The following is a 14392-nucleotide window of genomic DNA, read 5'->3' as shown; positions in this document are numbered from 1 at the left end:
TCCACTTTGGCTCTGGTCATGATCTCGCGGTTCGTGTGTTCAAGCCCTGCGTCGGGTAATTACGCTGGGACAAAAGTGTAAGCTGGGACATACGGTCACCCCCCCCTCAGATAGCACGTACCCTGGAAACTGAAGAATTATGGGAAAATGCGGGTGATTGAACGCAACTTACAAACGCCAACATAAAAATTCTGCGAACGTGCTGCTGATAAAACTAGATTATTTCCTAAAATCTGGAGAAACCAAAGAATAACTGATATAAAGTACAGGTTCCCCCTGCTACCCCAAAGTAAAGTGCGCCTATGAAAATTTTCCTAATCCAAAATGGTATAAATTGAAAAACCGATTACCATTAATTTGCATAGAAAATTTTTGAGCATCCTCAGACCCCCAAACTAACTTCTCTCAAGCTTTTCTCTTACCTGAGGACACAGCCTCCTAATAGTTGCACAAAATAAATTGAGATAAAGCACAGACGCTCACACACACAGTCCCGATGCTGAGACGCTGAGTGTGGTTCCTGGGGAGGGGCCGGGTGGGGCCACCCTGTGCTAAGGGCTCGCTGCAGAACAGGTGCTGAATGCTGTGTGTGCTCTTGGACTTTTTTTCGCAAGACCGAAAATCCTCTCTGGATTTCTTTTGATTGGTGAAAACAGGTACTAACATAGGCCTTTTGTAAAAGCAGTAAGTATACCGAAGACTTTTGAAAAGTGGGGGGTACCTATGTACTGGCTTCCAAGAAGTAACCATGTTGTACGATAATAATGTAACTAATGTACCACCTACTGTGGACCAGGCACTGTCTGTAATAATAGGTATGTACTATAATCATTCCCATCTTATAAGTGAGAAAACGCACAGCCAGCAGGCTGAGCTGAGTCACAAATCCACGTACCCTGGCTGCCGTATCTGTGCCCTGAGCCACGGTCTCCACTGCCTCTTTGAGCCCTTAGAACGATAGGAGTTTTCACGTTCTGGGTGGAGTCCAGCAAAATAATAGATGAAATACAAAACACGAGTCTGTTTATCTCCAGCGACTTCTATTCTAGGTGAGTAGATCCAGTTATTTGAAAAAAATTCCCCAGAGTGGACGGGGAAGTCTAGAAGGTTCCCATAGAGCAATAGAAGTATTCTACTACAATTCCTAAAGTGTAAGTAACTGTCCCCAGGCATTCGCCTGTTTCCTCTGACTACAAGCCCTGGCTCCCCTGTGAGAGGCAGCCTGGGGCAGTGATAACAAGCATGGACTTGAAGTTCAAATTCCCGGAGAACCTACTAGCTGTGTAACCTTGGGCGTGTCACATAGCCTTCTGGGGCTGACATCTGCTCACCTGCAGAATGCGAGTAATGATAAACCTTACAGGTGATGGTGAGGAGTAAATGAGCCTGGAAAATCATAATACATCATCATGATTCTTATCATCATTAGCATTTTATTAGTCTTCAACTGATTGATCCCCAAGCTCATCTTCCCCTATTATTCTGAGTATTTCTACCTGTTCGGGAATTTTTGGCTTTGCTTTGTCTTCAAGTTCGTTCATCGTTCTGTAGCTACCTTTGCATGACTATTATAACATTTGCTTACGCAGCATCTGTCCCAGAACTCAGTTCGCTGAGGCCACGTGCACTCTGACAACTCCAAGTGAGAACCGGAGCCCGCACTCTCACGATTATGGCATTGTCTCCATCGGCCTGCTCCATAACAGCATTTGCGCCCGCGCCTTTATTTGCATTTTGCTGAGCCGACGTGAATTTTTATAAGTTCAGGGGTGTCCAGAGAACGCTTCAGTAAGAATTGAGTTGACAGAAACTGGGATGGATCATTTATCACCTCTGTAGAAACAAGATGAATTTCTGTTTTGAACTGCAATAAGAAATTACAAAGGACGGCCAGGGCCCGGCCGCATGAAAAATTAAAATGGTACAAAAGAAAGATAATTCAATATAAAAAAAAAAAGTAAGACACAGCTTGGGGGATGTTTACATCAGTATGAAAAGGGCTTGATAAATATGTTTCTATAAGGCCAGCTTTTAAAATTTTGCATCATGACCCAAAACATACTTGCCCTGAAACACAAGTTTCACACGAAAAAACTCACTGTGCCGTGAAATTATATTTTTGTTTTTATTTTATTGTATTCTAATTTTTAATGCTCATTATGAGCCACTTAATTGATATCATAATCTACTAAATGAACTGTGACTTGCAGTTAAAAAAAAAAACAGTGATTCCAAGAGCTCTTATAAATACATTATTGGATGAAGACTATAGATACTTCTATGTATAAAACATATTTTTACCATTTTTAAAATACAGAAAAAAAACACTTTTAAATATTTATTTAGTTTTTGGGAGAGTGCATGTGGAGGAGGGGCAAAGAGCGGGACAGAGGATCTGAAGCCGGTTCTGCGCTGACAGCAGTGAGCCTGACGTGGGGCTCGAACTCACGAACCGCAAAATCATGACCTGAGCTGAAGTCCAACGCTCAACTGACTGTGCCCCTGGAAAAAACACTTTCAGAAGATAGCAAAAGCTCAGCTTTCGTACTCACTCAAGAGATACAGAGCATAAAAAGGATAAAATACAGTTTCAACAATTAAATCAGCAAAAATTACAAGCAGTGCTAAGGCTGCTGACATTGTAGTAAAGGGTTTTTTTTTTTTTTTTTTAATGCAGCTGTTTATTTATAGCCCACTTCAATTCAAAACAAATTTGAGGTGGCTTTATGTGCTGAAATTGCCTAACACAAGAGATGGCAGAATCTATTGATGCAGTTTGTTTGAGTAGCAACTGGGTAGGACATTTGTGGAGTCAGAAAAATGTTCATTCCCAAAGTAATTCCACTTCTGGGAATTTGTCCCAGTGAAGCAGTTCAAAGAAGAAAAAAATGCTGTGCACAACTTTTTAATATCATTACTTAATAGTGGCAAATGAAAAGTAGTCTAAGTAGCCAAGAATAGCACAATATTTAAATAAGCAATAATACATCAATTCACAATGTTTGCAGCCAATAAAATAATTATGACTAGGAGGCAACAGGAGTAAATGCTCACGCTAACAAATGCAAAAATCATAAAATAAAACTCTATATGCGTTTCAGTTACCATGGCTGCATAAAAATTACTCTAAACCTTAGTGGCATGAAACAACCATTTTTTTACGGATCAGGAATTCAGAGAGGACACAAGTGTATGTCTTCTCTGGAGCCACGATTCCTAGAGCTTTAGCTGAGCCTGGATCATCTGAGGCTCATTTGCCCACATGTCTGGTTATCGATGCTGGCTGTCAGCTCAGACCTCAGACGGACCTTTTGGCCAAGACACCTGTGCGTGGCTCGGGTCTTCTTAAAACATGGTGTCTGGGCTTCAAGGCTGAGAGTTCCCAGAGACAGAGACAGAGACCTTATATGATCTAGTCTTAGAAATTATGCGTCACTTCATCTCCATTGAGAGAGTCACAAAGTCCCATCCAGGTTCAGAGGGGGAAGGAAAAGAGACTGTGCCTTTCGTGAGGAGTGACAAGTGGGGAGAAGCATTTAGGACTGGAAATGTTGCTCTGGCCATTTTTTTTTTGAGTTCAAACATTCTTTTTTTATATATTAAATATAATTTATTGTCAAATTGGTTTCCATACAACACCCAGTGCTCCTCCCCCCCAGCCCCCCATCAACCCTCAGTTTGTTCTCAGTATTTAAGAGTCTCTTATGGTTTGCCTCCCTCCCTCTCTGTAATTTTTTTACCGCCCCCCACCCCGGTCTTCTGTTTCAGAAAATACAATCTGCTGAAATCTGTGCTCTGGTTAAAAACCACGTAAAAATCACAAGGGTATTACATTAGGATTAGGATTGAGAAGACACATGGAAACACAAAAGCTTGATGCAAAAAAAAAAAAAAAAAATCTGTTATAGTTTGACAATGTTCCTTGAGCAATAAGTAAAGATTATCCGTTCAATTACATTAACGAGGAATTAGGATCGACAAAGCTTTGGGAATTGTTCCCGGGGAACCCCCGCTTCTCTGGGTTCCTCCGTTTATAAAGCTCGGCTGTCCCCAACTCCAGCTGTCAGTGCTTCACCAACTGCGGCAGCAAGGTGCCTCCCATTTAGGAGACGTGGGCCTATGTGTATCACCCACACACGGCCCGGTCTTCCTCCGTCCTGTCCTCCGCCACCTGCCGCGTCCCCTCTTGCGCAGCCTCATCCTGCAGATGACCTCAGTCTGTAGCCCCTGAAGGAATAAAAGAGACGGGGAGATGCCTCGAGCCTCTTTTATGAATAAACCCTCATGCCCCCCTGAGACCACCCGTGTCCTCGCTTGTCTTCCTCTTTTGGAGAGGGAGGCCCCCTCCTCCTTCACAGAGTCAGTCCCTCCACCTGTGCTCTTGGCCAGTCCTCCTGTTCCCCCTCACCCGCCACACTCCATACCCTCGCGCTTTCCTAGCACCTTAGCCTTCTCTCATTGGCTGCATCCTTTCTCTCCGTTCAGTCCCACACACCACCATCCCCACTACCTTTCCAGTTGCCGTCTGGCGTCACTGCGTCTACTCCCGGGGCAAACCCTCCGAAGGGCAAGCTCACTCCAGCTGTTTCCATTTCATCACTCGCTCCCTCAACCAGGACCTACCTGGCAACTTTCTTTCCGATCACTGCTTTCACCTGCCTCTTAAATATCTGCGAACTGGCGAGCTCGCCGTGGGCTTCCTGAACAGATGCTTCCAGGCCCTCCGGCACCACCGGCTCCAGCCTCTCCTTGGTCTCTGCCCACCCCTTCCGCTCCTCCAGGCCTCTGCTCTCCTTCCGCCCACATTCCTCAGCCACGTCCAGTGTCTACCAGCTTCTACTACCACCTACTGACTCGTCCCCTGAGCTGAAAGTTGAACTCCCATTACGTCTTGGGTGTACAGGATCAATACTGCAATTGTGCAAACGAGGCCTCCAACTGATGAAGCTTAATCAGGCTGGGTAACTATCAAGTCCTTACGGTGTCTGTTCAGTCGTTCTTGGATTGAGATTCTCAGCCTTTCGGCTGCTATGGCCTGTCTCTGCTCGGAGAAGAGCCTCCTGGCCGTGGGTGTGTCCGTCCAGTCCTCCAGTGGGGTCACTGGCTCTCCCATATGGTGGCCAGCCTCTTGTGTGCCCTTACAGCCTCTGACCTTGAACCAGCCGCTGTCTAACTTGGGATGTGCTCCTCTGGGGCCCGGCCAGATTGTTGGATGACAGGGCCCCGTCTTCCCTCTCGCTGGCCGCAGAATCTTTAGCCTTCCACCCCTCCTACGTCTACCATTTTCTCCTTCTCCCTTAAACCTCCCCATTCAGAAGAAGGCCGGCTTTTTATTTTAACTTCCTTATGTCATACTACTGTCTTCTAGATTTTGACCTGAGCCTAAATTTCAGGGTAAGGGCCTAGCTGTTAAGGAACCAACAGGGAAAGGGGGAAGTAAAGAATTCGGTGAATCTTCCCTCAAGATAGCCTCCTGGCTTGAAGATTATTGTCCGGCCATAATCCTATTTTGAACGTCAAAAGTTGAATACCGATTTGGCTTTTTCCCAGGCAATCCTTCTAGAACAAATTCTAATCTCTTCCCAGACATATGGTTGCCTGAGGCAGACTATGTGTAAAGGTCATAGACTCATGAAGACAAAAGAGAAAATCATACACAATTTCAAATTATTCCTCCCGTTATATTCTGGAATCTCTATATCCATCCCGCCCCAGTGACTTCTCTGAGCTCGAGCTTATCATATCTAATTGCCTGTTGGACTCCTGCAAACACCTCTAAAGCCAAACTCATTATCTTCCCTCTAAAACTGGCTCTTCTTCCTTTTTCACCAAAGTTTAAGACGAGGGAGAACAAGTGGGGGGTGGGGGGTGGGTAAGGAATCACGAATATCCAGGACCACGTGTTTTTCCAGTGCCAAGGCTCTACCCTGTCACTCTCAGCTTCTGAGTCTGGCTTGGGAATCTCCAGCTTTACCAAACAAGCCAGATGATTCTGATTCTGAGGGAAGCAGTGGTGTGGGAACCACGTTTAGAAAATCTGCTGTAAGTCTGGTCACCCGGGGAACCAAACCCGAGAGGGGGTGGAGCAACCGCCTCTGTGGCGTCTCCGCCCCTCCTACCGTCTTGCCTCTTGCGTCTTGCGTCTTGCGTGATGAGGTCACCACTTGCCCCGCTGAGAAGCCTGGGAGTCCTCTGGCCTCCTTCTTTCTCGCTGCCCCCCGCACCCCCCACTCCCCCTCCACCCCCCGCCTTGGCAATCGGCCGTTCCAGCCTCCATGCCCTCCCCTGGATTCCCCCTCCCACCCCCTGGTTACGACCTGGGCCATCTTTAGCTGGATGACTGCGCTGTCCCACCCATCCTTGGGTCTCCCAGCTAGGATATGTCCAATCCAATCCACCCGCTGCGCTGGCCCCTGAGAGCTCTCATAAAATCAAACTCTGCTCATGCAGCGTCCACCTAAAGGCCCCCAGTAGCTGCCGTTTCCTCGGACCCAAACTCTTCACAGCTGCAGCCAAACTTCCAGAAGCACCTGACTCGCCCGCACAGATCCTTCCGTCCGGCCAAACCGGAAGTTGCTTTTTCTCTGCTAGGCCAGAGCCTCTGAGTCCCTCGGGCCTTGGCTCTAGCTGTGCGCTCCCCACCCTGCCTAGAGTATCCAGTGCCCTCCTGGTGCTCTGCATCTAGAAGGCCCTGGGTGGTGAGCTGCCCTGCTCCCCCTGCACCCAGGCCGGGGCTGGATTTTGGTAAGTGTGCCCCACCCCCACCCCCCCAACCCCCACCCCAGTCCCTCAGGCTGCCTTGCCCGTGTCTGTTCTGCTAGAGCACATGTCATATGCAGGCTATTATGGCGGATCCTAGAGGCCGCCTCTCATTCTAGTTTAGTAGGAGTTTCCTGGAGGGAGTTTTGTTCACTTTTGCATCTCCAGGCTCCACCGCTGAAATGAATCAAACAGCCACGTAGAAAGCGTCCACTCGGGTGTCCCGAGGGCAAAGCCATATTTTGTCCTCTGTGCATTTTCCCCGGGACCCAACAACCAGGCCCTGACCTGAGGAAAGTATAGCTTCACGGTTGGGTGTGGCATGGACCCTGGATCCAGACCCGCAGGTCAAATCCTGCCCTTCCATTTGCTGGTAGATCCTTGGGCAAGTTACATAGCCTCCCTACACCCCAGTTTCGCCGTCTGTGAAACGGATCGTTATGAAAGTTAGATGAGAAAATATGTCTGAACTGCCTTCAGCGCTGCCTGGCAGGTGATGGCTGCCTTGAGATTCTCTGTATCCTGGGTCCAGATGGTTATCCGTTGGAATATTGACTCCTTAGCTGCTGTACAGACAGTCCGTTGCACTGGCCCAGGCCCTTCTCTGCCTTTCTCATGCTCTCCCATGAAAAGGGCATGTTGTCAGCCACGTGGTCACTCCAGGACCAAGATTTCCGGCAGACAGCCACGACAGAGGCAGTCGACTAGAGACTGGTCTCACCACACTGGACATGCCCCATCTTGGTTACTGACTCCCGGTCCCTCCCTCCTCTCCATTCGACCAAGTCGTGACCACCTTCTCTGGCCATCCCCCAGGAACCCCTTCCTCTGGGTCCTGGATGCCCAAGTCGTAATTATTACATAGCAACTGTGTGTAAAAAGATATCAAGATCCTTGGGGCGCCGGGGTGGCTCAGTCGGTTGAGCGTCTGACTCCGGCCCAGGTCATGATCTCACAGTTCGTGAGTTCGAGCCCCCCGTCGGGCTCTGTGCTGACAGCTCAGAGCCTGGAGCCTGCTTCGGATTCTGTGCCTCCCTCTCTCTCTGCCCCGTCCCCACTCATGCTCTGTCTCTCTCTGTCTTAAAAATAAATAAAACATTTAAAAAAATTTAAAAAAAAAGATATCAAGATCCTGGGTACCAGCAGGGTCTAGGGCTGAAGCCGCGGATAGCCCTGGGGATGGAGTGAGGTCTAGCTTTGGTGACTCTTAACACTCAGATATCTTGTAGGCTAAGTTCTGAGGCAAGCTTCAGAGTAGCTCTGAAGAGAGCTAGATGGTTCTATTTGTGAGCCAGACCTCACCCAGGGGGGACCTTTGACTTAGAGGAAGCACATTTCCACCCATCCGTTCTGATCTATGCTAGAGGCAGACCTTGCTCAGTCCAATGGAGTCAATACTTAAAGCAGGACAGGATCACTAACACCAGCGGCTCGTGGCCATGAAGAGCCATGAGCACTAGACGGCAGGTGTCCCCCAGAGCACTCAGTGTCGAGCGGCTTGCCGGGACCATCTCCTGCAGGTTTCCATCTTTTCCTTCTACTCCCACCTCTGCTGTGTTGGCTCCGCCAAGCCTGATTCAGGCCTGTAGTTGGAAAAGATTCCTTAGACACTCACGTGACCTCATGGTCCTTTGGGGGACAGATGATGCTACGAATCCTTTCTTACCACGCGTATCCCTGTACCAGGAGCCTGAGACCAATCTCAAAAGCTTTAATAATCATAGGATTTAGAGCAAAATGGCCAGTGAGCTATATTCTTTTTCTAATACACTTGAAATTTATATATATGTATATATATGTATATATGTGTATGTATACATATATAAATATGTATATATATGTATATACGTGTATATATACATGTATATATACATATATGCATGTATATATGTATGTATATATAAATATATACATGTATATATGTATATAAAATATGTATTTTTATATTTTTATATACATATATATGTATATTTTTTATATTTTTATATACATATGTGTGTATATGTATATACACACATATGTGTGTATATATATATATTTTTTAAAGACGGGGCACGAGCCAGAGAGGCAGAGAGAGAGGGAGAAAGAGAGAGAAAGAGAGAAATCCCACAGGGGCAGAGAAAGAGGAGAGAGAGAAGCAGGCCTCACCCAAAGTGGGGCTCAAACTCAAGAAGTATGAGATCATGACCTGAGCCGAAGTCGATGCTTAACTGAATGAGCCACCGAGGCGCCCCTAGTGAGCTATTTTCTTAAAGTGTGAGGGCACGGGAAGGGGGTCAGATACTGCTGGAGAGAGCATAGACCCCCGTCCCCCAAAGTCTCCCCCACAATCCCTTGAAACACCATGGGGAGCTGCTTCTGCTGGGTTATTCAGCACCTTCCTTCAGCATCCCAGGTGGGTATTTGCAGGCTGCCGGATGTGGACTCCCGCTGAACTCCTGTCCCACATATCTATTTGAATCCACATTGGCTGAAAAAAATTCTGAGCCAAAAAGCGATTCAAATTCCAACTTCCATTGTGCTTCTAGAATGAAAAAATATGTCCTAGGTATGGGGTGACCCCAGACAAGGCCAAGTTGAAAAGCCCCTGGAAGAGACCACAGGGCACATTCTGAAAGAAGCAGCCAGACCCTGGCATACCCCAGGGGCACATGGGAGGGCTGAAGTCGCCTTGGGACCCACCTTGAGAGAAATGGTTGTGTGTGTGAGAATGTAGAGGGATGGTGAGACCTGAAAAATCTGTACCACTCAGAACAGCAGTATCTGGGGTCCGGGCTTGTCCTACCTTGCTGTGGGATGCCCCTGAGGGAGGGTGACAAAGAGGGAACAAGCGGTCTGTCACCTCAGAGGACTTTCACTGTCTGGCAAGTCTGCAGATGGTTGTCCAAGGTCAGCAGGGACGGGCCAGGGTGGATTCAGTTCCGCCATGGGCCTAGGACTGCCAGGGACGTGAGAAGTACAGGTAGCAGGGGGGCCATCAGGCCCGATTCGTGAGCACTTTCAGCGAGACCTGGAGGCACGTGGGGTGAGGGAGTCTGCAGGAGGACTGGGGGCCTGTGAACTGAGCAGGCCCAGCCCAGGGACGCGAAGTTGTAAGGTAAATGTAAACTGGTCTGTATTTGCAGGCTGAGGAAGATGGAGCCTGGGGTGACTGTCCCTCAGGATCTCTGACTGTGGGAGTGGCCGGCCCTCAGGCTCCTTCATCCCACTCCATCTGGTCCAGCCTCGCCTACAGCAAAACACCCACCATGCACTAGAGAACACAATTTTTGGTATGGCACCACTTTCCTCTCTTCCCACCACCCCCATACCACCTTTCAAGGTTCTTCTGCCCGGGGGAGGCGGGGCTGCATGGATGAGGACCTCTCCTCTCCGAAGCCACGGAAGAGCCTGGACTGGCTTCTGAGGTGCCCAATGCCAGGTGGCCAGCGCTGTGGCCACATATGAGCACCTTCCAGCCTGACATGGTGGATCTTCCTGGGCAAAGTACTTCTCCTCCCAGAAAGATGAGTTGGACCAGGTGGTAAATACGATTTCTACCAGATCTCTCACTCTGTAATTCTGGAATTAATTTGGAAAGTAGCACCAAAAAAAAAAAAAAAAAAAATCCTGCCTAAACCCTTGGAGATATGGCCTCTGAAGACTCCTTCTCCAATATCCAGCCTCAGACATGGCTTCAGGGAAGTTCCAGGGGGCAGGAGGACCCCAGAGGAGACCAGGAAGGAAAGACACCAAAGGCCCCAAAGACAGGTCTTTGTGAGCGGGGCCCCTGCTCACATTTGAGGTAAGAGAAGAGACCCCACCAAGTCTTCTTCCGACTTTGTGCACTTTGACCACAGTGGAAATCTACCCTCTATTGGAATGGGTGGTTGTTGTGTTTTGGTGTGTGTGTGTGTGTGTGTGTATGTGTGTGTGTCCTAATACCTTTGTACTTTTTTTGGTTCCCTAAGTTTCTGAGTAAAGGTTCCTTTTGGAAAATTCCAACTTAATCTCAGCTGAATAAAAGAGAAAAGGGGATTTTTCCATCAGAGGCTGTGGGTGCTAGGGGGACCCGGAGCCCCCAGCTGACACTTGTCTGAAAGCTGTAAAGAACCAGGAGCTGGGATCCATAGGAAGGGACATTCCGGGGAGGCTGGAGCTGAGGCAGGTCCAGGCAACACCCTGCTTTGTTCTCCCGCCATCTTCTTACCCCGGACAGGGTGGCGATCTCACACTCTGACCTGTTTTTCTTCTAGGACTCAGCACTCGGGTTCCATCAGACACCTAATTATCCAACATATTAAATCAAATAAGGATGAATGTACTCAGTTTGAGTTCTTCTTCCAAAAGGAAAACTCTACCAGGAATTGGTCCAGAGAATCTTGGAATATTCTTTGGCTTCTCTTAACCGCCAAAGAGCCACTTCGTGACTGCTTTCTCCTTCTCCTCCTCCTCTTCTGCTTCTGCTTTGGTAAGTAATCACATGCTTTTTAAAACTGAGATAATTCACCCAACGTAAAATTCTCCATTTTAAAGTGTACAATTCAGTGGCTTGGGTATATTCCCTCTTCGCCGGGACTTCTTATCCCACTGACAACTTCGCCAGGACAGAGAGGAAGGGAATGGGTGCTGGAAGTTTCCCTGAACGCATTACCAGGGCAACCCTGGCAGCTGAGATCTAAAGGCATGTTCCAGCCTAGTGGCACAGACACACCCCTCTCCAGAATTTCTGGGGAAATCCTGTCCCTGGATCTGGAATCCTGCCACGAATGGAACAAGTGGGCTCTGAAGCAAAGTCTTCCATGTATCGGAGCCTCTCACATCAGTGGCACCAGGCTCAACTCCTAAGGGGTTGGAGAACCCTGACCCGATGATGAAGTCAAGCCCTGAGGGTGAGATGAGAAGGTCAGGGCCTCAGGCGGGGGCTGATGACAGGGTCCCAGGGCCAATATTCCTGGGGAAGAGAGGCCTGGAGATTCTGGTAGAGCCTTCAGAGTCATGCAGCTTAACTCCTTCCTCCAACAGACGAGGGAACTGAGATCCAGAAACCACAGAGTTGAACAACCCAACAATGGCAGACCCAAGACCTAAGACCAGAGCCGAGTTCTTCTGACCTTGGGCCAATGCCTTCTGTACCAGCTAATTCATTCAACAGTAAATGTTCACTGAACCCCTCCTGTGGGCTGGGTGCTGGACAGGGTTGACCTAGAAGTGCACACGCAGGCTGCACCCCCTCCCTCCAGCTCTAGGCAGCGGACCAGGGAGGACTTTGAGAAGCAACCACTCCATGCCCAGTGGAGGGCCAACCTCAAGAGGAAAGATTGAGAGAAACCCCCTCAGCACAGCCCTATAATAGCTGCCTCAGAAAGCCCTCTCCTGACAGCCTCTCTCATCAGCTCCTGTCAGCAGCTACCCCCCCCCCCAAGCTTGGCTCCCTGGCCCTCCACCTCTGGCCTTATGGTAGTGACAGAACATTTCTTGGGGCAGAGGGATGATATGTTGGAACTGGCTCATACCAGCTCATGAGACCCGACTGTCCCCGTTAAAGGAATTTTACAAAAACACAATTTATTTTTAAAAAATGGTAACTTATAACTAAATAAATTATATCAGACACAAAGGGAATAAACACTCAAACCTCATCACCTCTTTGTTACTTTATTACATTTTACTATGATCTCTGCGCTTGGGGCTACTTACGATTCTATCTATATGGTAAAATACTACACGATTGTGCACCTCTTCTGTGTTCAGTGACATCACACTGTGGCTTGAAATGGACCCCAGTGGGAGTATTTACACCACAGAAATAGGCAAATGCTGCAAATGAAGGTTTTGTCTCATTTTTACATTTATCAGCCACCAAAAGGTCCGTGACATGCTCAGATCAGCAGACCGTTTGCACATAACTGCTGAACTTCCATAGCACAGCTGCTCCCCGTCCGCCATTGTGGAAAAGGACCAAGGAGACTCGAACCAGAGTTGCTACTGGGGCATGTTACAGGGATGGATTGCAGGGGAGAAGGAAGAAGGGAATGTTGAAAGGAAAGGACACACACATCTGCTCAGCTCCTTCCTTTCTTTCCTCCCTCCCTCCCCCTTCCCCTCCTCCATCCCTCCCTTCCTTCCCTCTTTCCTTCCTTCCATCCAATCACCTATTCATTCCATTCATCAAATATTTGAAATGCCCACTATCTGTCAGTCACCTTCCTGGCCCCTGGGAGAAGACAAATGCCAGAGAAAGCACTGTTTTCTCTCTCCTTGGAAATAAATACGGCCCATCTGGGTCTTGGAGTCTGTCCAATATAAAACTGACAAAGGGCGGGGAAAGCAGATCTCAGGTAAGGGCTAAAGGTCCCACAATGTAACTGGATTGCTCAGGACCGAAATGTGTGGGAAGTACTTCAGCTTAAGCAACTTCACTTGTACCTGATTTAACAAAGAAAGGAAAGGATCTTAAAAATCCTCGGTGCAGCAAACAAAACCCCCATCCATGTAGTCGTTCAGCTGCATGTACAGGCGTGTGTGTGTGTGCGCCTGCTTGGGCACGTGCCAATCTAGTGTTCAGGGTTCCCTTTCCGTTCAGGTTTCTCTTTTATTTATTTATTTTGAGAAAGAGAGAGAGAGCATCCCAAGCAGGCTCAGCCCTGTCAGCGCAGAGCCCAAAGCGGGACTCAAACTCAGGAACCGTGAGATCATGACCTGAGCTGAAACCAGGAGTTGGAAACTTAACCAACTGAGCCACCCAGGCGCCCCTCTGGCTCCTTTAAATGTGATCAACCTCCTCTGTTCATTGTTTACCCTTTCTCTTTTTTAACAGAACGAGTTTGGGAAACCTTCATGGTTCCATATTCATTGGCTTCTGTTCACTCTCTGGTCCCACATTTTGACATTCCCCAGGCGGCCCAGGGTACCTGTTACAGATGCAAACTCCCAGTCACCATCCTCAGAGGTTCCGGGTCAGTAGGTCCAGGGAGGGGCCAGGAATCTGCACCTTTATCGGGCTCTCCGGGTGATTTTGAGGCCCCTTGTAGAAGGGCAGCATTTTGCGAATTACTTCCCTGTGTCACTAGCAAGCCGTAAATTATACAATTATTTATTATTTTTCCCCCTAGAAAGGATTCATTTCTTTGGCTCTGTTTCCACTCTCTACAGCTCCATCAACCTTCCTCTCTGATGAGCCAAGCCTTGGATCCGGTTCCCAGGCACCGCTGAGGACGATGAAGTTTATGAAAAAACCAGCAGGCAGCATGTCATTCTCAGTTTCACCACTTGGTGGCGCCATTGCCCCACTTTCCATTTTCGGGCAGTCTGCGTCCGGAGAGTTCCTACTGTCTTTTGCTAACGGTTTAGAATTTGTTGATGTTCTGATGTTTTTCATCCTTTGTTTCAACTCTGATTCAGATAAACGGTGATGCATCGGCAAGCCTGGAAAGGGGTTGCATTTTGTCGCACGCTCGCCACGGGTTGTGGGGGGATACATCCTGGACTGAGTTAGAGAAGATGGCCCCAAAGCGTGGACAAAGATTGGGGCTGGTGACAGTCAAGCTCGGAGAGGTTGACCCATAGCCCGTAGTCACGGGGAGTCATTTTTCTGCCTTCCCCCTCGGCCCTAATGCGGAGATTTCATATCCGCTGTAAACACCTAGTATTT

At 48.2% G+C, this 14392-nt stretch overlaps 1 long non-coding RNA gene across 3 annotated transcripts; it reads left to right on the top strand.

Moving 5' to 3' along the window:
• The first annotated feature begins 6226 nt into the window (after positions 1-6226).
• LOC102954140 lies at positions 6227-14164 on the top strand. 3 transcript variants are annotated; one of them, XR_444126.2, is made up of 5 exons: positions 6227-6744; positions 9885-10031; positions 10422-10543; positions 10995-11209; positions 13894-14164. It is a non-coding gene; the product is annotated as an uncharacterized LOC102954140 (long non-coding RNA). The 3 variants fall into 3 exon arrangements; XR_006212845.1 differs by lacking the exon at positions 9885-10031; XR_006212844.1 differs by lacking the exons at positions 9885-10031; positions 10422-10543 and having other exon boundaries at positions 6229-6744.
• Positions 14165-14392: the final 228 nt, after the last annotated feature.

Source organism: Panthera tigris, chromosome A2 (assembly GCF_018350195.1).
Source record: "Panthera tigris isolate Pti1 chromosome A2, P.tigris_Pti1_mat1.1, whole genome shotgun sequence".
Classification (NCBI taxonomy): domain Eukaryota; kingdom Metazoa; phylum Chordata; class Mammalia; order Carnivora; family Felidae; genus Panthera; species Panthera tigris.
This window is presented reverse-complemented; position numbering and strand designations above follow the sequence as displayed.